General features: G+C 47.7%; 1 long non-coding RNA gene across 1 annotated transcript in view; it reads left to right on the top strand.

Annotated features, from left to right (window-relative positions):
* Window positions 1-25002, top strand: part of LOC146829207 (uncharacterized) — a 144606-nt gene that overhangs the window by 12564 nt on the left and 107040 nt on the right. The window lies entirely within an intron of this gene.

The raw sequence follows: 25002 nt of genomic DNA, 5'->3' as shown, positions 1-25002 counted from the left end.
CGGGCGTGTTTTCCCTCTCTTCTGACTCTTGGGGGCATATCAACAAGGGCTTTATCTCTGCTTTTTTGGCTTTAAAAGCCAAAAAAGGAGAGATAAAACTAGCGGCCTATCAACAACAGGGTGCTAACATGCAAATTTGCATGTTAGCACCCTTTTACTCTACGCTTCCCCTTGCATCTCTAATGAGATGCAAAGGGGGCGTTCCAGAGTAAAATAATAGGAGAAATGTGGCTAAGCGACATTTCTCCTATTATCAAGAATGTCGCTAACCCTGTTAGAGACAAAAAAAGCAGCGCTAACCGCGGTTAACGCTGCTTTTTTACATCTGGTATTTTTCTGACTTAGCCATGATATCCTATGGAAGGAGGATATCATGGCTAAGTTTGCCTGTCCCTATCAACAAGGTAACGTGAGATTATCGCTGGGTTTCCAGCGATAATCTCACGTTAGCCTGTTAGCGTGAGGATTTTTATCGCTATTGAGATAAGCGTTGCTAATAGCACGCTATCTCAGCGATAAAAATTCACGCTAGCCGGCGATAATTATTCTAGCGCTAAGTGCGCTTAGAGATAATTATCGCCGGTTGTTGTTGATATGCCCCGTGGTGACGATAACCTGCGGAAGAAGCTATCGTGTGCCAGTTTCGAAATGTGTTTCTGTAAGTATTTCATCACAGGCTTCTGGCCTGCATTTGAAACGTTGTATCCCTGGAATGGTTATTAAATAAATATTAACTCGGCACACTAGTTACAACTGTTGGAAGTATAAAATCCCGAGCCTTTGCCGTGTAGCCTGTGTAGCTGGGTTCATTTTGACAGCGGTTAGTTTGGGCGCAATATATATGAAATAACTTATCCCCCCTTTACTGTTTCATGAATAATCACAGACAAATTAGATAATAGGCAGGGAATCGAACATTCATGTATATGTTGTTTAAGACTTAGAGTTAGACAATATCTTCAACACATTGCCTGTTATATATTAGAGTGTGATTGTATAAAGCAACAACGCAATTCAAAGTATTATGCATTACTGTGGAATGAAGTGTACCATTTTTGCAAATTTATTAAAACATTGTGTGAATTTGTATATTTGTAATGGAAACAAATACGTTATTTTGAAAGCAAGGTAAAGATACCAAGTGTCAGCATCACCTAAACTAAGTTTGACAAAAATGAAATTACCAGATCAGAAATGTTGAAGGTGTGTTTTAACTGATATGTTGAGTCAAAATGTAGAAATTGAAAATCCTTTCCATTATATACAGATAAAATGATTAGCAAATCCAAGTAAAACTACAACAATGCATCCATGATAGCATTTTTTAACTTTAATTCCTTTCATAACACTCAAATAACAGAGGTTAATTACGCATGGAATGTTAGAACAGAGCTCAAACAGAGCACATGACTGGACACCACTTTGTGACCTTACTTGAATATACAAACAATAGACTTACTGCTTGTCTACTTCTCATGTTCTTTCAGCTGAATAGGGAGAGTGGGCCAAGCTGACCTCAGAATCTTCCTGTACAATGGTGTCATGTGAGGGTTCAGAGCATGTGGCTGAGTGGAGAAACCAAGAACATCAGGGCCTTAATGAGGACCAAGCGATGAAGATTATTCCAGTGCTTGCAGCCTAGATTCCCCCGCTGGGTGTGGACACCCACTGCACAGCAGCATGTGCAATGGCTGCCTGAACTTGGGCATTTGCTGCATTGCTCAGCTGGGTCTAATGATCCCATAAAGCTGAGGATACCTTTGGAGTGCCCACTCATAAATATTTCCCAATTCTTCAACAGTGTTTCTTACCAACGTTAAGAATTTAATCAAGAAAGGGGCAGAAGGATAAAGAGGATGCTTTTGTCAAAGAATTGCTCAGAATGACAAAAAATGGCTAAATTGCTCTTCCTGTAATTCCCCGTTTTTTGCAGGGTGAAGGTGGGTGCATGTGGGGCAGTGACTGCATGCAGGAGAGAATCCTTTGCATGCATGAGGGAGAAGACCCATGCATGCAGAGTAATCCAAATACATTTCAAAGATCACAAAACTTTTAACTGAAATTGTTTGTGTACAACATTTAAGTGTTAAAGTAAGCTTTGGAATATGTATGTTCTAAAACATGAGTCTACTATGTGAGAGCTTGCAATTAAGTGCTGTTAATGAAAAGTGAGTGTTATAGAAGAGGCAGTAGTTCATTTTTCACTAGAGCCTAGAATATTTGTTGATGACATTATGCGAATTAAACACAATTGTCTCAGGATGGTATATATGGACAATGGTAGTCTACTTTTCATCACTGACAAGAGGCTGTCCAACCACATAAATGCATTAACCAAACTAGCAGTCCAAGAAAAAAAATGTTAAGTAGTCGATCACACACCAGTATACCATGACCTCTATTCTGTGTCCCTCCCAACTTCTAATCAATCAAAGACATTTATAAAGCGCACTACTCACCCGGAGGGTCTCAAGGCGCATGGGGGGGGGGGGTGCCGCTACTGCTCGAACAGCCAGGTCTTGAGCTTCTTCCTGAAGGAGAGGTGGTCTTGGGTCAGGCGCAGGTCGGTCGGGAGGGAGTTCCAGGTCTTGGCGGCCAGGTAGGAGAAGGAAGGTGATTCTCTTGTTGACGGGGAGCCAGTGCAGGTCTCTCAGATGTCCGGAGATGTGGCTGCGTCGGGGGATGTCGAGGATGAGTCTGGCTGAGGCGTTCTGGATCCGCTGGAGTCTCTTCTGGAGCTTGGCGGGGGTTCCGGCGTAGAGGGCGTTGCCGTAGTCCAGACGGCTGGTGACGAGGGTCTGGCTGACCGTCTTCCTGGTCTCGGTGGGGATCCACCGGAAGATCTTCCGTAGCATGCGCAGGATGTTGAAGCACGACGAGGAGACGGCGTTGACTTGTCTGGTCATGGAGAGGGAGGAGTCCAGGATGAAGCCTAGGTTGCGTGCGTGGTCTGTCGGTTTGGGTGCAGTGCCCAGGGCGGGTGGCCACCAGGAGTCGTCCCAGGCGGAGGGCGAGGAGCCCAGGATGAGGACTTCCGTCTTGTCAGAGTTCAGTTTCAGGCGGCTGGTCGTCATCCACTCGGCTACGTCTTTCATCCCTTCGTGAAGGTTGGCTCTGGCGGCGGCGGGGTCGTTGGTCAGGGAGAGAATCAGCTGGGTGTCGTCAGCGTAGGAGATGATGTTGAGGTTGTGTTGGCGTGCGATGTCCGCGAGGGGGCTCATGTAGACGTTGAAGAGGGTGGGGCTGAGCGAGGATCCTTGAGGGACGCCGCAGATGACTTCGGTGGCCTCTGACTTGTACGGTGGTAGGCGGACTCTCTGTGTTCTTCCGTCGAGGAAGGAGATGATCCATTCCAGTGCCTTCTCCTGGACTCCGACGTTGCTGAGGCGCTGCACTAGGGTGGGTGGCAGACAGTGTCGAATGCCGCGGAGAGGTCTAGGAGGATGAGGGCCGCTGTTTCTCCGTTGTCCAGCAGGGCTCGGATGTCATCGGTGGCAGCGATGAGGGCGGTCTCGGTGCTGTGGTTGGCTCGGAAGCCAGACTGTGAGGGGTCGAGCGATCCATTCGTCTCGAGGAAGGCGGCCAGCTGTTTGTTGACGGTCTTCTCGATGACTTTGGCTGGAAATGGGAGGAGCGAGATGGGGCGGTAATTCTTGAGTTCGGTGGGGTCCGATGTTGGTTTCTTTAGTAGAGCGCTGAGTTCGGCGTGCTTCCAGCTCTCAGGGAAGGTGGCGGTGTCGAAGGAGGTGTTGATGATGTCCCACAGGTGGGGTGCGATGACAGCGTCGGCCTTGTTGAAGACGTGGTGAGGGCAGGGGTCGGTCGGAGATCCGGAGTGGATAGAGTTCATAGTGCGGATGGTGTCTTCTGTGTTGATCGGGGTCCAGGCGCTGGGTGGTGGTGGGAGGCGTTGGTGCGGTCGTGGGGAGCGTTGTGTGTGTGCTGAAGCTGTTGTGTATGTCAGCGATCTTGTTGTGGAAGTAGGAGGCGAGGGAGTTGCAGAGGTCTTGCGATGGGGTGATGTTGTTGTTTCCGGCGTTGGGGTTGGAGAGCTCTTTCACGATGTTGAAGAGTTCCTTGCAGTTGTGTGCGTTGTTGTCCAGCCGGTCCTTGAATGCTGTTTTCTTGGTGGCGTGGATCAGTTGATGGTGCTTCCGGGTGGCGAGCTTGAGGGTGGTCATGTTGTCCGGTGTTGGCTCCCTTCTCCAGGCTTTCTCGAGGGCTCGGCAGTTCTTCTTGGAGCTCTTGAGTTCGTCGGTGAACCATGGGGCTTTCTTGCTGCCGGGTCTGCTGGGCGGGGTCATCAGTGGGACAAGTTCGTCCGCGCAGTTGTTGATCCACTTCGTGAGGTTGTCGGCGGCCTGGCTGGGGTTCGCTGAGCTGGCGGGAGGGTGCTGGCTCAGGGAAGCGGCGAGCTGGTCGGCTGTGATCTTGTTCCAGCTTCTTCGAGCGACCTGTTGCTGGTGGTGGTGAGTCGTGTTCTTTTTGAAGCTGAAGTGGACGCAGCTGTGGTCCGTCCAGTGGAGTCCAGTGGCGTGGCTGAAGGCGATGTCTTTGCTGGATGAGAAGACGGCGTCGAGTGTGTGTCCGGCGAGGTGGGTTGGGGTGGACACCAGCTGCTTGAGTCCGAGGTTGGCGAGGTTGTCAAGCAGGGTGGTGGTGTTGCGGTCGTTGTTGTTCTCCAGGTGGAAGTTGAGGTCCCCGAGGAGGATGTAGTCAGCGGAGGGGAGGGCGTGCGGGCTGATGAAGTCTGCGATGTCTCCGCTGAATGGTGTGCGTGGTCCCGGTGGTCGGTAGATCAGGGTGCCTCTGAGGGTGGTCTTGGGGTCGGTGTGGATCTGGAAGTGTAGGTGTTCAGCGGTTGTCAGGGTGTCGTCAGTGTTGGTCGTGATGCGGATGGTGTTCCTGTGGATGATGGCGATGCCTCCTCCTCTGGTCTGGTTGGCTCGGTCCCTCCGGATGATCTTGTATCCCTTTGGGATGGCGATGGCGGGCGCTGAGGAGGCGTTCATCCAGGTTTCCGTGAGGAAGGCAACGTCAGGAGATGTGGTGTCGAGGAGGTTCCAGAGTTGGACGGCGTGTCTGTGGGTGGAGCGGGTGTTGAGCAGGATGCACTTGAGGTGGTTGCTGCTGGTGTTCGGCTTGGCGGGTGCTGGTGCAGGGCAGGTCCGGATGCAGGTGAACTTGCAGGCGTGGCAGCTGAAGGGTCCGTGGGTGCGTCTCGGGGTGGCTCGGTAGCATCCCGGGATTCGGGCGGTGTTGAGTGCGTTGAGGGTGGCGGCGTCGTAGGTCCGGCGGGAGGGCGGGCGTCTGCGGGGGCCAGGGGGTCTTGCACTGGGCGCGGTCCAGGCGCGGACGGGCTTACCTTTGGCGCACCTTCGGCGCTCAATCGGTGCTCCCGCTGCGCGCGTCCGCTGCGCGGGCGCTGAGGGGGCATCATAAGTGAGGAGCCTGGGAGGGCGGGTCAGCTGGGTGGCGGGGTCGGCGAATGGGATGGAGGTGGGCGGGGCCGCAGGGAGTCAGCGGCGGGAGCTCTGGGCGGCGGCCTCAGCCCGGGGGCAGGCCAGACAGGCGAGGCGGCAGGAGGGGAGATCCAGGCGGCCCAGCGGCGGCTGGGTCGCTCTAGTGCTGGAGGAGGTCGCGGGAGGCGTGGGAGGCGGGAGGGGTGATCCGGGCGGCCCAGCGGCGGCTGGGTCGCAGAGGGTGCTGGCAGGCGAGCGGACTACTGGAACTGGCAGGCAGCTGGAGCAGCGGCTGGCAGGAGGGGTGACCTGGCCTTGACAAAGGCGCAGTGGTCACTCCTGGCTCTTCCCCCGCTGGCCCCTTAAGTGAGGAGCCTGGGAGGGTGGGTCAGCTGGGTGGCGGGGTCGGCGAACGGGATGGAGGTGGGCGGGGCCGCAGGGAGTCAGCGGCGGGAGCTCTGGGTGGCGGCCTCAGCCCGGGGGCAGGCGAGACAGGCGAGGCGGCAGGAGGGGAGATCCAGGCAGCCCAGCGGCGGCTGGGTCGCTCTAGTGCTGGAGGAGGTCGCGGGAGGCGTGGGAGGCGGGAGGGGTGATCCGGGTGGCCCAGCGGCGGCTGGGTCGCAGAGGGTGCTGGCAGGCGAGCGGGCTACTGGAACTGGCAGGCAGCTGGAGCAGCGGCTGGCAGGAGGGGTGACCTGGCCTTGACAAAGGCACAGTGGTCACTCCTGGCTCTTCCCCCCGCTGGCCCCTTAAGTGAGGAGCCTGGGAGGGCGGGTCAGCTGGGTGGCGGGGTCGGCGAATGGGATGGAGGTGGGCGGGGCCGCAGGGAGTCAGCGGCGGGAGCTCTGGGCGGCGGCCTCAGCCCGGGGGCAGGCCAGACAGGCGAGGCGGCAGGAGGGGAGATCCAGGCGGCCCAGCGGCGGCTGGGTCGCTCTAGTGCTGGAGGAGGTCGCGGGAGGCGTGGGAGGTGGGAGGGGTGATCCGGGCGGCCCAGCGGCGGCTGGGTCGCAGAGGGTGCTGGCAGGCGAGCGGACTACTGGAACTGGCAGGCAGCTGGAGCAGCGGCTGGCAGGAGGGGTGACCTGGCCTTGACAAAGGCGCAGTGGTCACTCCTGGCTCTTCCCCCGCTGGCCCCTTAAGTGAGGAGCCTGGGAGGGTGGGTCAGCTGGGTGGCGGGGTCGGCGAACGGGATGGAGGTGGGCGGGGCCGCAGGGAGTCAGCGGCGGGAGCTCTGGGTGGCGGCCTCAGCCCGGGGGCAGGCGAGACAGGCGAGGCGGCAGGAGGGGAGATCCAGGCAGCCCAGCGGCGGCTGGGTCGCTCTAGTGCTGGAGGAGGTCGCGGGAGGCGTGGGAGGCGGGAGGGGTGATCCGGGCGGCCCAGCGGCAGCTGGGTCGCAGAGGGTGCTGGCAGGCGAGCGGGCTACTGGAACTGGCAGGCAGCTGGAGCAGCGGCTGGCAGGAGGGGTGACCTGGCCTTGACAAAGGCGCAGTGGGGAGTTCTCCAGCACCCCCTCCCCATACAGTCAAGACATCTGCATCGGGACTTAAAGTATACATATGTGCGCCCTATTATAACTCAGTAGGGTAGTGCAGTTGATCCTCTGTAGGGTGTGAGGTGATTGTGAGACACAATACTTTGCATCACCTGGAACAAAGATCTTTCTTTAAAAGGGGGCTCCTCATACCTACATACATCTAGTGTGTGTCAGAGTACTGTTTACATCTTGTTGTAGTGATAAATGAGTATGATTATGATGGCACATTACAGATACACAAGTAGCCCAAGTGTGAGATGTTGTTACCTACTGATGAACCATGCACTGAAATCCACATCAACCAGGAGACCTACAAGAGGAGACTGATTGAAGATGTAACTATAGTGTGTGCTTCCAAGAAAAGCAGCATACACATGAGTGAAGCAGCTTCTTGGCATTGCAGAAAGCTTGCAAGCTGATGGAGTGCCAGCGGTGCATCTTGCAGAAAATGTGCTCTGTGTGATGAGGTGGTTAAAGTGCCAGGTAGAGACAGTCAATAGCAAATATAACACAAGGGAGGTGACAAAAGGCATAAAACTCATTGCCATCCTTAACTTTTCACCAGTGACTTATGCATAGAGATAAACTGGTGCCCTTATATGCTAATGTGTCTCATCACCTGATGCAAGCAGTCAGACCAGTTTTCCTGTGACATGTTACTCTTGTCAGAGCTTACCCTCTAGATAGATCTGGTGGCCATGAATTGTAATTTGTGTAAAAATAATTTATTGTATGATTTATTAACATCTTCACAATGATAAAGAAAATCACATTACAATGTAATAAATATCCTAAAACTGCAGTGTAATAAAAAAGAGAAGGAAAGAGAAGGCACACGATTAGTACCATAAGATGATATTGTGCCTGTTACTTGAACCAAACTTGTACGACCACCCAATGTAAATACACATGATGCCCATGGTGCAAAATGTAAAGTGCAAAATGTAATCTAAAATGCATTAATATGAGCAGCACCATTGATTGATTCCATAGCGTGGCGGTAGAGGCAATGAGAGGATGAGTGCAAAGTTTGAACAAAAGTACAAATTTAAAACAGCACTAAGGTATCATACAAGAGTACAGTGCGCATTATTATGCATCCCTTTAAGCAAAATTCATGGGAGGACATTAATAAACCAATAGTGTATTAGTAAAGATCTGGTGAAAAGTGTATGGCCGTTGGTTTGGCCTAAGTTGCAGAGATTTGATCAACACCTTTTCTACAACCACTTTTTCCGTATCACTTAGTACAAATAGAAAAGGGATACAGTGTAAGGTTAGGGCTAAAATACAAGTGTTATAGCAGCATTTCAAGTTCAAACCAAAGTGCAGCATGCCTTGATGAAAGTGGTTCCTATCAAAAGTTCTGGCAGTAGATATACAGCTAGTAGAAGTCAAATGTTACATTCCCTTAGCCAGTCCCCTTCTATGGAATAGTATTTTTCCATTCTCGCTCATTCCATTGGGACATCACATGTGTAGTCGTAGATAACTGCTTTCCTGCAGGTTCTTAAATCATGCTTTAGGAATAATTGCCTCAGCAAAATGTGTCTTTCAATTATCAGTACAGGACAGTAGCATGATAGATGGCTCAGCGATACAGTTGCACACTTGCACACATGACACTGCGGCTACCCCCCATTCTTGGATATCCAATACAGTCTACATCCCTATACTGGCAGAGCCAGTAGTCTCATACAGAGTATATGTTTTAGAGATGTCCTGCCCAAGGGGGCCTTAAAGATAAGCTTAAGAGCTGCTGCCTTGTATGATTGAAGCCCCCAAGAGTGCATTGATTTCTGTAAGTCGGGCACTTTGGACAATTGCCTTCCATGAGGTTTTAAGATTGTTGGAAATTGCCCTTTTTGCAGGGTTATCCCCTAACGTTTTGCTTCTTCCTCCTATTTTTTCCTGACCTGTTGTTGGGTATAGGACTCTGGACACTTTACCACTGCTAATTAGTGCATATGCTCTCTGTGTAAATTGTTAATATTATTGGTTATCCATGATTTTCATATTTAATTTACTGATAAGCCCCTAGTAAAGTGCAATGAGTGTGCCAGGGCCTGTAAATCAAATGCTACTAGTGGGCCTGCAGCACTGATTGTGCCACCCACATGAATAGCTCTGAAAAGGTAACTCAGGCCTGCCACCGCAGTGCCTGTGGGCAGTTTGTAAACTGACATGTCAACCTGGCATGTACACACACTTGCCTGGCCCTAATCTTCCCTTTTCTTTCACGTTAGTCACCCCTAAGGTAGGCTCAAGGTATCCCAGTGGGCAAGGTGCAGTGTACGTGAAAATTAGGACATGCCCTGATGTGTGTGGCACATCCTGATAGGGAAATACTGCCAGTTTCATTTTTAGGTCTCGCTGAGCCCCAGCGCTTGCGCTGGCTCGGAGAGACATTTTGTATTTGGGATTTTTAAAGTGCTGCCTGTGGCCTAAAGCTTGAGTGCACGCGAGCGTGCATGCGCGCAGCCGCCAATCACTGCTGCGCGCGCACTACTCGCGTGCTTGCCACACAGCGCATCCCGTCCTAGCGATCGCGATCACTTTTGCTTTGATCGCGATCGCTATTACTTTCGCTTTCACGGCCGCGCGGGCGTTACTTTCACGGCCGCGTGGCCAATGCTTGTTTTATTATGTAGCAGCACTCTCTGTACCCTTGGGTGCTTCTCGCGGACTGACTTCCTCAAGCCGATCCTTCATAAAGGTTGCACATAGACAGCTGAACCTCATAATTTAATATTCGAGAAAAATTGTAGGTAGCGCTTAGGATTCTCTTTCTGCACAACATATGTACTTCAGTCAGCTCCTCAGCGCATTTAGGATCAGCCCCTACCTTGATAGAAATGGCAACAGAATCCCTTTTCTCAGGGAGGAGAATATGGACATGGGGCAAACCTTTATTAACATGAAGCTGGGACATTTATAGTCCAAAAAGGAAGGCTTCCTTCAGAGGGATCTTTCCATGATTATCCTTTTTTTGTTTAGGTTTTTCTAATACGTTTGTGATCATACTGCTTGAATAAATCCCGCATCAATCGGCGGTTAAAGACTAATTAATACAGAGACAGTGGCTGCTACAACAATTGGAAATTTCGCACATTAAATTCTTGGGCGAGTTGTGAGAAAGGGTATCAACAAAACCCATAACATACAACAGGGATGCTACAACCATTGAACTGCTGGCACACTGCTCATTTGCGGACAACAGAAGGGTAAAGTATATGATATGTAAAAGAAATGTAAAGTACAAAAAGCAGGCGCTGTAGTCGTTTTCAATGTTTAGGAGCTAAATGCAACGTCAGACTTCTTCACAACAGTTCATGTGAAGAGCGCAGTCCAATGCTTTGCAAATCAACGTTTTGAACCCTCAGACTTTACTCATATCTTTTTAATAACATTAAAAAGTAATACAAAGCCTTATTTATACCCAGTTCTTGTGTGACCAGTTTTCATTTTCTTGACTATTATTGTTAGTGAGATGTTTTGCAGCAATGATGTCTTAGCCGTTTAGTTTTATTCATGAGGCAAACTGGAGCCACTCAGATTTGTAAAGTAAGTCACCTCCTCAGGGATAACACCAGGCACACCACATATTACAATATATAGCGTGATCACCTCAAGGGCCAGGTTGACGTCAGTAATTCTGACACAGCGAGACCTTGTTTCACCATACGGTCGTAAATTATAAATGTGAAATTTAGCACAGTTGAGAAATGCAGCATAAGAGATGTGCTAAAAGCTGTCAGTGTGAAATGTAACGAGAGGTGCTTGCATATGCATTCATAACTATGTACCAGATGCATCATTTAGGCAAAGGGATAGATTTTTGTTATACGGTCTTATGTTAAAAAATGTATTCTTCTACTTTTGTTGAGGTACTAACTAAAGCAGAAAGAAAAATGTTTTCTTTCGTTCTTATGTAATCTTAAGCAGTCTCTGCTGGTAAAAGAAAGGCTGATATTAATTCCCTCCAAATGAAGTCAGTCTTTCCTAGAGTCACTGTCACACCCCCTTACATTTGATAAGATAAACCAAGGGCTGAAATAAGCCTTGCACAAGTAAGGCTCCTTGTCTGAATGGCCACACAGGAAATGTTTACCAGGAATGTTTTAATATCACGGCCCACATGTTATCAAGCCTTATACTGAAGCCAAGGCCAAAGGGCTCTTTCAAACCATCAAAAGGGAGGCTCTCATTGCCTTACTTTTTAATCCAAGCATATAGCCTAATGAGCCAACCTCCAACAGACCAATGTTTAGGTCTCGCCTGACCCAGCGCATGCGCTGGGTCAGGCGCTACTTATTGAGAGGGCTCCAAAAAGTGCTACCAGGCCAGCCTAGAGCTACAGTGCATGTGCGCGGACGCGCGCGCTGCGCTTTACCGCGATTACTTTCACTTTCGCGGCCGCACAGCCGCTTGGCATAGCCAATAGGTCTCGCTTTTGGGACCTTATAAGTATTTAGTTATGCAACTGTTGCATGGCTAAACACTTATAAGGTCCCAAAGGCGAGACCTATTGGCTATGCCAATGCTTGTTCACTATTGCAAGGCTATCTGTTCCCATAGGATAGAATGGGGAGTTTGCTTATAACATCTTATAAACATAACTACTCCTGGCAACAAGGTAGGAAAATAAACGTTAGTATGCCTGAACTCAGAATCTAAAGATGCATCTTTTAGGAAAGGTGATTTTTACATTCTGTGTTTGAAAATACCACTTTTAGAAAGTAGGTATTTTCTTGCTTAGCCATCCAGTGTGCCTCTGCTAGGATGTGTATTGACTGTCTGGCTTTGAAGTGATAGGGGCTGGGGATGTGCAGTGGCCCCAGAGAGTCTGGATGAGCCAGCGCTAGGCGGAATAGGCCTGGTCTGCATTTGGAGTGGTGAAGGAGTAGCACCTGCACCTGAATAGGGCTGTGCCTGCCTTCCACAATGATGGCTCCGCCCGCCGTGGTGTGTCTGGAGCCAGGGCTCACACTGACAATGGTGGTTGCTGTGGACTTGCAAAGTGCCCCCCAGAACTGATTTGGACTAGGCTCAGAGCCCTGGACCAGGAGAGAACAAAGAGATTTACTGTATAAAAAGAGGGGCCCAGACCCCAGACTTTTAGATCATCCCTGGAATTCAAGAGGACCCTTTCCCAAGGAGAAGAGCTGGAGAGACTGGGCAGAAGTACTGCCCCTTTGCTGTATGCTGTGTGGGGTAGGCCTGCATTTGCTGTTTCTGCCAAGAAAAGGAGAAGGACTTTCCTGTGTGCTATGTCCCCTGCTTTAAGGAGATCGACAAGGGCCTGTGTGTGCTGGCCTCCTGGTCTGAAGTCTCAGGCACATAAAGACTTAACCTCCAGCTCCCCTGAACTCCGCTGTGAGTTCTGACCTGCTATGAGGTGCCTGTGCCAGTATTGGACCTCTGGAAGTTGTTGCTGCTGTTTGGGAGCTGGAAGAGAGAAGGAACTTGAAGAACTACAAAAACGACACATCGCTCTTCTTGCAGCTGTTTTTCTGACACATCTCCACGGCACAAGAAGAATTTCCATGCATCGCCGTGCCACTACAAAAACCGACGCAGCACCTATCACTGCTGCAAGAATCGACGCATCGAGGGGCACAGCTGAAGAAAACCAATGCAGCACCACTCGCCGCTGCCGCATTGATTACCGATGCATCCCCGATTTCCACACATCGCACTTGTGTGACAAGTTTTCCCGATGCATCACCTGTGTACCAAAACCGTCACGAAGAATCGACACATCACTTCCCCCTACAGACTGGATTCAACGCATCACTTCTCCTGCATGCAGCAGAACTGTCGCTTTCCCTCCTCAAGGTCTCATGAACTGCCGTATTTCTTTGTTTTCGATACTTCTTCACTCTGTGGCTGTTTGGTTTTTTGAATTTTGACACAACTACAGGTTCTTTGTGTAAAAGTCACGCATCCATAGTTTTCTATGGTACAAGTTCTTGAAACCTTTTGAAAGTCATATTTTTAACTGTGTATGTTGGCTACTTGTCATTTTGGTCTTGCTAAGTTTAGATAAAGGTATTTTATTTTTCTAAACTGGTATGGTGTCCATTTGTTTTTATTTATTTATTTAAGTAATTTGTAGAGCGCACAAATACCCTTGGCTGTCTCGGCGCTGTGGTGTTTTTACTATGTTACTGTGAGTGCTGGTACAGATAATTTACACATTGCCTTTGGGATAAGTCTGTCTGCTAATGCCAAGCTACCCAGGGGGTGAGCAGGGGTCATCTAAAGTGTGTATTCCCCTTACCCTGACTAGAAGCAAGGGTCCTCCCTATTTGGACTAAGGTACTTACCTCTGCCACCTAGAGACCCCCATTTCTAACAAAGATGCACTTCAACTGTTGGTATGTTGCCACCGGGTGAACTGGAAGTCCAGAATTCAGGTTCAATGTGTTGAGAGTGCTCTGCAAGTATTTTGACCTGGGCTTGATTCTGCTTTGAAGATGGCCTGCAGTGCACTTTTCATTGAACCTTCTTTGACAGAGGCAACCTGATGGTGGCCATGAATTGGAGTGCAGCCAGTATTTTGACATATGCAGAGATAGACTGGGAGTGGACTTTAGGTGTATCAAGATACTGCTCCCAGTCTGCAACCTTCTCAAGGATCACTTCAGGAGAGAAGCATTGTCTGTCAGTAACTGTTTCCCTGGACTTCAAAAATAATTTGGTCTTTTGCTGTAAATCCACTCTCCCTTCTTCCAATATTTATTCTAAGGAACAAAGCAACACACACGATCCCTGACATAGAAAAAAAACTTGCTTTATTATTACACAGGATTTCCTTCAAAGTTTATTAAAATATTGTATCTTAAAAAGTGAACCAATAGTATGTTCATTTTCCAATATATTTCTATAGTAATTTTTTGACTCCATTATTTTCTACAGAAGTGTGTTACAGTACCAGTGGCTCACCATGTGTGGCACTGCTTTTACTTCAAGGATGAGCTGGAATACATTTACTGATGTTTTGGCCCTTTTGAGTTGTAGTATAGCTTTGACCATCCCTAACACCCTCCTTTACTTACCCTAAATCCCTATTTGTCCCGCTCTAAACTCATCTCAGAAAGCTGTAAGTATTCACATTTTCCAGCTATTTATCCTGCCCTTCCCACATTTACTACTATAATAAATGCATACGTTTGGAGAGAGCGCCACAATTAGGGTGAGAGCTCCACATAGTAAAGATAGGAAAGGCGGAGACACCTGCATGCAGCTTAGTGAATAGCATGTTGCAGTACTCAGAAGTACTAAAGTAGAACCAGCAAATGAAATGCAAAGTGCAGTTTGTCTATAGGCCCTACAGATTTAAGGGCAGGCAAGGCTGCTCCCCATGGTGGTCTTAAAAAGATGATAACATTCTGATGTCCTGCAAGAGTTCTGCATTAACACAAGAGAAATATTTGTCCATAAATAGAATCAACATCAGTGTCCACGGGAGCTGAACAAGGAAACTCCAGCTGAGCTTGCAGCCACAGCCGAGCGGGTCACTCACATTTTTATATCACAAACTATATAAGAGCCTGGCATCGCATTTCACACATTTGCTGTTGAATATATTATTCTAGCATAAACCTACAGAGGAGGAATGACCCACATTTAACCTTTCCCTTCCCCTTCCTATTGTGCTGACCAAAAACACATGTGACTTATTAGATCAGAATGATTTGGTGATGTCTTCACGTTTCGCAATCCAACATGTTTTCGCTTTCTCTTAATTCTGGCAGCTCGGTGTGTATTCCACCCAGTATACTTGCCAAACTAAACGCACACACATTTAAGTTATTTTAATAACCACAAAGGCAAGCGCAAACACACGAATGATCAGAGATAGAAATTCACATTTTATGATTGCTATAAACTGCATTGTTCTTGTAAGTGCATTGATGAATCTCTTTTATTAAAAATGTCGAATCGAATTAATATTGAGAACCTGTGGATTGAGGTCTTAAGGAGTGGTCATGGGTAGCAGCTGCTACCCGCTACTTGCCCTTTGATTCCCCGGTCTCGGTCCTTGCTGCCTCTGGGCTCAGGGGTCAAGAGGGCAGGGCACAAAGAAACAGAAAGCAGTGTTCTACGGGACTAGACTTCCTGCTATTTCCCTGCTTTACAACAAAAGAGTGGGCAAGACAGATTTTGACAAACTTCTAAGAGAAGTCTAAGTGAAAGTATATCTGGATTGACTGGATAGGTGAGCGGTGAGTGCAAGAGTAATTCAATAGGTGTGTGAATGGATGGACAGATTTGTGAAATGGGTCCCAGATCGATGAAGGAGTGAGAGACCAAGGGCCGCATTTATGAGTTTTTGACGCAGGGCAGAGCAGAAAGTCACTTTGCTGCATTGCCCTGCATCAAAAGGAACGGGCAGGAATGTGCCATATTTAAGATCTATTATGAATTTCTATCCTTTCACACTGCGCTGGTGCAGTTTTGGCTGCCTTGCACCAACGCACGCACCCTTGCATCATGTTCAAGGTGTCAGCATCGTTGGGAGGGTTGTTTTTGTGCAGGAAGGGAGACCTTCCTGCAGGAAAAAATCCATGGAGGCGTTTTCCTCTTTCAATGTGTGCTTCAGAATGCAGCACACATCGAAAGAGGAAACAGCGAGCACAAATAAAGCTATTTCTCCTGTTTACACCTACCCTGGGAAGGCTTACAGTTTGACGCATTCCCAGGCTTACAGATCCTTGTAAATCTGGAAATGCATCAAATCCCATGGGTGTTGCATGGGAACACCCACCGCAATGCCCATACAAAGCCTCCCTTACGCAGTGTAAGGCAATACGTTGCTTCACACCATATCTACGAGGCCATGAAAAGTCACACAAAGTTGCTTTGTGTGGCTTCATAGATATGGGCCAGTACTCTGCACTTCCGAAGCATCATAAAGAGTGACACACTGGCATAACAAGGAGCTTGGAAATAAGTCCATAGTCAGATAGATGAACTGTTGACCGAGTGCATGGCTGAGCGGAACATAGATGAGTGAACGTGTGTCACTGCATGAATTGGTGAACAGGTTGTATGTGGATCGATGAATTTTTTGAGTGAGCTGGTGAGTGAGTGCATGGATGAATGAATTGCTGAGTGTGACGCTTTTGCATGGATAAGTGCATATAATGGTAAGTGCATGCATGAATGAATTAAATTAATGATCAAGTGCCTTTTAAGATTCCATACTTTGTGGCAGTCCGGATTGTGTCTGCCAACAGGATGCTTTACACTTCCATTGGGACTTACATTTACCTGTAAAACAATTAAAATGCACTCTATGCATAAGAAGTTGACTGCATAAGTGTTGTGATACTGACTTTTGAGGCCCATGTTTATAGTGACTTCAAATGTTATTCTTTACTTTTTCTGCTTGCAGCCTACAGGATTCCAAACAAACTTTCCTAAAAGGTTTCACACATATATAATAGAAATATGTCTTTCTGGGGATTCCAAAAATCCTCACAATGACACTGGCCAAAGAGAAACAGAGGTAGAGCTAGGGAGAGAGAGAGAAGAAGAGAGCTTCAGATATATGTGTGTATATATATTATCTACTGGCGGTCGCCAGTAGATAGTTATAGTTAGGACCGTGTTTCCATAGGAAATCCGCAACATTCTATTTGGAATAACTTTGGCGCCGGTTGACGAATCCTCGCGAAATTTTCAAAATAGGTGGGGCGCTCCGCTCCTACCCTGAAAGTCTCGGGGGGATTCGTCAAGCGGGGGCTGAGAAAAAAGGGGGTCCCAAAACGCGTTTTCCCCATGCAATTTTCCATAGGGACCTTTAGTCCAAGGTACAGCCCGAACGGCTGAACAGAATTACTTGAAATTTGGCAAAGAGGTAGTCCTCAGGTCAGGCATGTGCCTTTTGCATATATGGTGTCAATCTGTTCAGTAGTTCCTGAGAAAATCAAAAGTAAAATAACATACATATCTGGGCGGAGTCTAACCACACATCTCATCGTGAGATCTGATTGGCTGTCAGTACTTCATCCAAGAAGTGTTGGCAGCCATCTTGCGACCTATATACATGATAGCACCTCATTAAAAAGCATTGCAGTTAATAGAAGGTTTTAAGACTTTAGTTACATTATAAATCATTTGTTGATGGTACCATACTCATTTTAGGAATTGTGGTGTGTTCTAAGGTGATTTTACCATGTGAAAAAGCCTTCTGTTGTGATATCACGAACCATGTTTGAGAGAGAACTTTTTTCTCATACTTTTCCCACAGAGGTTTGGAAGGTGATCTATAAGCTAAACTGAGAGCATATTTTCTGTAAATTCACATTATCTTTCTCAGTCATGTAAGAATGAAGTCTGACATTCTCAGTAAAACATGTACATCCAACAAGAGCAGAGACTGTCAGTTGATTCCTTTGTGTTCTACTGCAGCTTCCCAGAGTGCTCTAAAGAACAACTAGATCGCTAACAGTCTTACTTATGACAAAAGTATGGCACACCTGAAGCCATCTTGATTGGAATAAAGTGGTAACACTTAAAACATTTAATTTACAAAGGAACAAAATGAGGAGGCTCATTTTGCCATATAAATTATGATTAGTGCTGCAGAAAGAAAAACTAGGGCACATTTTGACTTCTGAAATCCTCTTTTATTTCATAAAAACATTCTGACATGCAGACTGAAACATGCACTTTGAATACCAGCGGCAGACTTGCCTGGTGAGCAGTAGCTTTACTACAGTGATCTAATGAGCAATTAGAGTGCTAACATTCAGAATTTATGGAAAATGTGTGACACATCTGAATGCCTTCTTGATGGAATCAAAGTAAAAAACTGAAAGTATTTCCTACTGAGGAGACTGCAGTAAATGAGGAAATTAGGAAACTTCATAACAAATAAATCTCCCAAGATGGCCACCAGAGACAAAAGAGCCCAAATGTAGCCCAAATATCACCCAGATGTAGCCCAAGTATAGCCCAATGACAGAATGTCCCAGAGTGTTCTTAAGAACAACTAGAGCGCTAACAGTCTTACTTATGACAAAAGTATGGCACACCTGAAGCCATCATGATTGGAATAAAGTGGTAACACTTAAAACATTTAATTTGCAAAGGAACAAAATGAAGTGAAATGCACAGCAAAAGAAAGAGTTTATTTTCCACGGGGGACCTTGAAAGGTGGGGCCCTGGGTAATTGCCCACTGAAAGATGAAAGAAAGCAAAAAGACTGCAGGCATGGAGTGGCATTGTTGTAACTAACAGTACAAAACGCGGACTAGTGTATGTGTAGTATTGGAAGCAGGGCATACGTGATTCCTTCTTTAAGCCTGCAATATCCTAAGGGCCTGAATATACCCTTCTGTATGTCAGTTCATCTGACTGATGCAACAATGAAATAGTCATATGCCAGCACAAACCAACAATAATGTGCAAAGCCAAAAGATCTACACTTTCCAAACTGGTGCAATGATTATTATTTTATTTTGTATCGCAAGCATGTTCCACTGATATAGAAAGATGCTGTGATGGTGCTGAGTGATGCGGAGGGGACACCGAGTGATGCTGTGGTGGCGCTGAGTGATGCTGAGTTGGCACTGAGTGGCGCTGAGGTGGCACTGAATGATGCTGTGGTAGTGCTGAGTGATGTTGAAGCGCCACTGAGGTGGCGCTGAGTGATGCTGTGGTGGAGCTGAGTGATGCTGTGGGGGAGCTGAGTGATGCTGTGGTGACGTTGAGTGATGCTGAGGTGGCGCTGAGTGATGCTGAGGTAGTGCTGAGTGATGCTGAGGTGGTGCTGACTGATGTGGCGGCGCTGAGTGATGCTGTTGTGCTGAAGTTGCGCTGAGTGATGCTGTGGTAGCGCTGAGTAATGTTGAGGAGGACCTGCGGTGGCACAGAGGAGGCACTGAGTAATGCTGTGGTGCTGCTGAGTGATGCTGTGGTAGCGGCGAGTAATGCTGATGTCGCGCTGAGTGATGCTGAGGTGGCACTGAGTGATGCTGTGGTTGTGCTGAGTGATGTTGAGGAGGCGATGAGTGGCGCAGATTGATGTTGAGGTGGTGCTGAGTCATGCTGTGATGTCACTGCGTCATGCTGTGGTCGTGCTGAGTGATGCTGTTGTGCTGAGGTGGCGCTGAATGATGCTGAGTTGGCACAGAGTGGCACTGAGGTGGCACTGAATGATGCTGTGGTAGTGCTGAGTGATGTTGAAGCGCCGCTGAGGTGGTGGCATTGAGGTGGCACTGAGTGATGCTGAGGTGGCGCTGAGTGATGCTGTTGTGCTGAGGTGGCGCTGAATGATGCTGAGTTGGCACAGAGTGGCACTGAGGTGGCACTGAATGATGCTGTGGTAGTGCTGAGTGATGTTGAAGCGCCGCTGAGGTGGTGCTGAGTGATGCTGTGGTGGCGCTGAGTGATGCTGTGGTAGCACTGAGTGATGCTGTGGTGGTGCTCAGTGATGTTGTGGTGGCGCTGAGTGATGCTGTTGTGGCACTGAGTGATGCTGTTGTGCTGAGGTGGCGCTGAGTGATGCTGAGTTGGCACTGAGTGGCACTGAGGTGGCACTGAATGATGCTATGGTAGTGCTGAGTGATGTTGAAGCGCCGCTGAGGTGGCGCTGAGTGATGCTGTGATAGCACTGAGTGATGCTGTGGTGGTGCTCAGTGATGTTGTGGTGGCGCTGAGTGATGCTGTTGTGGCACTGAGTGATGCTGTGGTGGCACTGAGGGATGCTGAGGTGGCGCTGAGTGATGCTGTTGTGCTGAGGTGGCACTGAGTGATGCTGAGTTGGCACTGAGTGGCGCTGAGGTTGCACTGAATGATGCTGTGGTAGTGCTGAGTGATGTTGAAGCGCCGCTGAGGTGGCGCTGAGGGATGCTGTGGTGACCCTGAGTGATGCTGTGGTAGCACTGAGTGATGCTGTGGTGGTGCTCAGTGATGTTGTGGTGGCGTTGAGTGATGCTGTTGTGGCACTGAGTGATGCTGTGGTGGTGCTGGGTGATGTTGAGGAGGCGCTGATGGTGTTGAGGTAACGCTGAATGATGCTGAGGTGGCACTGAGTGATACTGTGGTGGTGCTGAGTGATGCTGAAGTGGCGCTGGGTGATGCTGTGATGGCACTGAGTGATGCTGTGGTGGCGCTGAGTGATGCTGTGGTAACGTAGAGTTGAGTATGCATGATGTGGTAGAGCACTGACTGGTACGTTTCGAGCTGAAAAAAGGGTTCAGACGGCCGAGAATCCTAGAGATACTTGCTGCATAAAAGGTATCTCGCTCTGTTAACGTTTCCTCACCATGACCAGTGGCACTGACGCTATTCGATTGTCACCCCCTCATTTCCTTACACGTTCTCTTATGTTGGGTTGCCTTTTGCTGTAAGTTGCAAAACAAAATAGAATTTAGGGGCATATTAACAAGGAACAGGGAAAATTAACACTAAGGGCGCTTAGCATTAATTTTATTAATTCCCGCTATCGATGGATAATATCGCCTGGTTATCGCGTTATTAACAACGCTAACCGCATAGACGATAAAAAATCCAGCGATAGCGGCATTTTTGGAGGTTATCGCTGGTAATGCAGCGATAAAACTACAAGGATAGGGACATCCTTGTTGATAGCCCATGGTGGATTTAGCCATGTAATCCACCTCCCATTGGATTACATGGCTAAGTCTGAAAATTAGCAGACGTAAAAAAGCAGCGTTAACCGTGGTTAGTGCTGCTTTTTTTTGTCTCTAACAGGGTTAGCGTGAAGCTTGATAATAGGAGAAATGTCGCTTAGCGACATTTCTCCTATTGTTTTGCTCTGGACCACCCACTTTGCATCTCATTAGAGATGCAAAGGGAAGTGTAGTGAAAAAGGGTGCTAACATGCGATTTTGCATGTTAGCACCCTGTTGTTGATAGGGCGATATTTTTATCTCCGCTTCTTTGGCTTTTAAAGGGGGCCAGGGGGGATGGGACGGGTGCAATTGTAGTGAATGAGCCAGTAGGGAGAGAGTTTGTCAAGGGCACGACGAACCTTCCTGTTATGGATCTTCTTCCCGCCGCAAGCCCTTATACAATAGTTTTGACAGGGGTTCCTACTTCTACTGAAATGTGTGATGAAACACCCCAGATGCTAATCAACAAGGCAGCACATTGGTTAAGTAAAAACACACATTTTAAACTGGAGCACTATAGGCAAATTTTAATGGCAAGAAGGGTGTCCTGGATAGGCCGGAGCAGAAAGTGTTTTGAAGGAGACACAGTGATCGTAAATTTTAGATCACCAGGGCTGGTACAGGACCTCCTTGCCTATCCCCGGGGTGGCCTCAGGGGGGAGAATGACTCATTCATCCAAATGTTAACGTTGGGTTTCTTTTATAGGGACCCTTGGACAAGTTCCCGAAGAGAGGTCGATAGGCAAACGTATAGTGGAGTGATTAGAAATGGGCCCTTGTCTCTTACAAAAAATCGATTCGCTCCTCTGGCAAATAGCCGGGGATTAGAAGACATTGATTGACATGAACGGAGCTCTCGCCACCGCGACTTCCCTGCCGAAGCGATTGCTCCACGCATATATTCTAGTGGAGGCCTCCCAGTAAACCCAGAATACACACAAACACCCGTTCCCATGGAAAGTGATTTGGTTAACTGTCCTAAAGAGGACATAGGCCAGACTATAGGAGCCCATTTGACTACCCGCGGCGGTCAGACATTGCCGAGCACAAGTACCATGCTCCAAGGCACTATAAACGTGTTATCATGGAACGTAGCGGGGCTGTCAGCAAAATTAAAAAATTATGAATGGGTGGCTTATATTAAAAAGTTCCAGGTCATATGTTTACAAGAGACATGGGAATGGAACAGAGACCAGATAGCTCTTGAAGGCTTTAAAATGTTCTTTGACCCGGCAAGGAAAGGGCGGTCAGGAAGAGCTAAGGGCGGGCTGATGATCTATGCGGATCTAAAACTGAAAGGGACATGGGTAGACTTGAGCTGGAACTCTGATGTTGTACAAGGGCTAAAACTATGTATGAAGGGCCAGAACACATTATTCGTGAACTTTTATAATGCTAAAATTCCAGGGTCACCACTCATAAATTTTAGAGAATTAGGCAAAAGGCTGGAGGGAGAGACTGACCAAGAGGGATGCAAGTACGAATGGGTGCTCGCAGGTGATTTTAATTGTCACCTTTTCCGAAATGTTAAAAACACACAGGGTGTCTGGCACTCCTGTCCTTTAGAAGAGGGCCCCCATTTAGAACACACTGCAGAGGGAAAAGAGCTCAATAAGGTGCTGGAAAGGCATGACCTCCAACACACCATGGATTTAAGAAATGAAGATGATGAAGGGCGGATAAACCCAACTTTTAAAGGAAGAGGCTGTGATTCAGTCATTGATTTTATTTTTGTATCTCATATAATGAAGCAGGAGCTTTTGGGGTTCGAAATACAATATAGTGCATTTAGCGACCACAATCCCTTAGTTATTGTCTTGAGGGACCGAAACACCACCAACACCCTCGATAAAAGAGGTCTTAAAGGGGAGCTAATGGCGACTGATCAGGGTAGAATGCTGAGATGGTCCAAAATTGACGTCAATGCCTTCTATGAAGCACTAATGGCAGACAAAGACCATCATATAGGGAGGTGCCTGAATCTTGAAGTGACGGGGGTCGAGCTGGTTAAGGCCTACGAAGGGGCAACACTGCACATTGATAGACTCCTCAGGGTCAAGTCCGGAAAAAAAGAAGCAAGGGAACATGGATGGTTTGACCAGGCTTGTTCCAAGGCTCTGAGAGAGCTGAAATTGGCTTTGAAATCCTACCCGAGGGATAAAACCAGGGTTAAGGCATGTCGAGGGTTATACAAAGATGCGGTTAAGCGCCGTAAATCTTTGACTTGTTCTTAGCGTATGCAGAGTTGTGGGCTCCGATTTTAACTAGGGTTATAAACGCTGCAGTGTGCACGGGCATGCCTGAATCTTGGTCAGCAGCCATAATTGTGCCAATCTTTAAGAAAGGTAACAGGGAGAGCCCGTCCTGTCACAGGCCCATTTCCCTGATAGATGTGTCCGTGAAAGTTCTTGGCAGAGTTACCTGGTGTTCATGGACCTCACAGCCGCATTCGATCGGGTAAACAGGAACAAACTGTGGGAACTTATGGAGGGACTGGGAGTGGGTCAGGGCCTAGTAAATATTCTGAGATCCCTACACATGAACACCCATGCCCAGGTTAGGTACAACTAGGAGGGCAGTCTGACAGATCAGTTTCCCTGTTCGAGGGGAGTTAGACAGGGCTGTATTTTAGCACCTTTTTTATTCACCCTCTATATTAACGGCTTAGAGAAAGCACTGGCTGGGCTGGGAGTGGACTCGCCTAAGATAGGCAACAGGGAGGTTCAGGTTCTGCTCTACGCAGATGATGCGGTACTTCTGGCCCGAACCCTGCATGGCCTACAAACTTTGTTAGACGGTTTTATCCACTTCATGGAGAGCCTGGATTTGTCAGCAAACCTAGCCAAATCCTACATAATGGAGGTAGGGAAGGCGCCCCAAAAGAAATATAAATACACGATTGGGGCACACTATATTGAAAAAGTTCAGTCCTTCTCATACCTAGGGTTATTGGTTGACTCCAGGCTTAATTTTAAACGTTTGCTGGAGGATAAATGTCGTTCACTAACCAGAAGCATGGGGGCAATTATGAATCATGCGCATAGGCTGGGCCGTTGGGCTTCTGACCAGATCCTGATTCTTTACAATTCAATATGTTCCGCCAAAGTTCTCTACGGCAGTGAGGTCTGGGGCTTTGTGGACACAAAGTCGCTCCATACTGAAGAGAATAAACTTTTAAGAAGACTGTTGAAAGTGCCACAAAGTACCCCGGTCTTCATTGTACATGAAGAGCTGGGTGTTGCCCACATCGAGGACAGGATAAAACTAAAACCGGTTAGCTGTTGGATTAAGATCTGGTCAAACCCAGAGGTGGCCCTGACAAGAGATATCATTCAGGACTGCCTGGCACGGGACAAAGGGATGAATATCCCATGGCTCAAATATTTTAGAGATTCTCTTAAGGCCACGGGTCACCTGGAACTTTTTACTCACCCTACTAAAACCTTGGCAAAGGATAAGACCATTGTTAAAGGGGAGTTTTTGAATTTACTGGATTCTATCAGGGAAGACCAAGAGATAACAAAACCCGCAGTGAGAAGCCACATACTGACGAAATCCTGCCCAGGCATCGAACCTTACCTGTATTTCATCCACAGTGCCCAGGATAGGTTCCTTATGACACGCTTCAGGTTGAACTCCATACATCACAGCCTAGCGGTGCCTGCAGGTTTTACTAAAACGGTGGAGCAGAAGGGTCCCTGCGGCTGCGATCTTCGATCTCCGCAGGACACCCTTCACTTCGTGCTGTTATGCCCGTATTACATGCTCCCAAGGAAACATTTTTTACAAAGAGTTTTTAAAAAGGCTGGTTTTAGACAGGCTAAGGTAGCTTTACTGTACCTGAAACTTTCTGCAGATATTTTAACACTGCACTGTATTGTAAACTTTCTAAGAGTAGCGATGCGCCTTAGGAACACAAGAGGGGATATCTGAACTATGTACTATGAATGGTATTTTTCCCTTTTCTATGATACTGGAGCACTTTAACAACCTTTGGCTGTTTACATAATGCATATGCACTTTATTGAATCTGACTCATTATCATCGGTAGGCCCCGCGTCCCCTATGTATTGCATATGCACTTTTAGTAAATGACATAATTTTAGACGTGCTTTCTGATCCACTGAGGAGGTCTGGGGGAAAAATGGAGCGCAGTTTTCTACTGTAATGCTGTTTTAACCAGAATAACTACCCGTTTTTTATATTGTAATGCTCATCTCTTTTTATCTAATGGCTTGTACTGTATTTTTCATTTGTGTTTTTATGGCCGTTTCGGCCGAAATAAAGATTCTTCTTCTTCTTCTTCACTATGTACGTTCACATCGCTTAATTAGTTTTACCGGCTGACTTGCAG

Source organism: Triturus cristatus, chromosome 5_2 (genome assembly GCF_964204655.1).
Source record: "Triturus cristatus chromosome 5_2, aTriCri1.1, whole genome shotgun sequence".
Taxonomy (NCBI): domain Eukaryota; kingdom Metazoa; phylum Chordata; class Amphibia; order Caudata; family Salamandridae; genus Triturus; species Triturus cristatus.
This window is presented reverse-complemented; position numbering and strand designations above follow the sequence as displayed.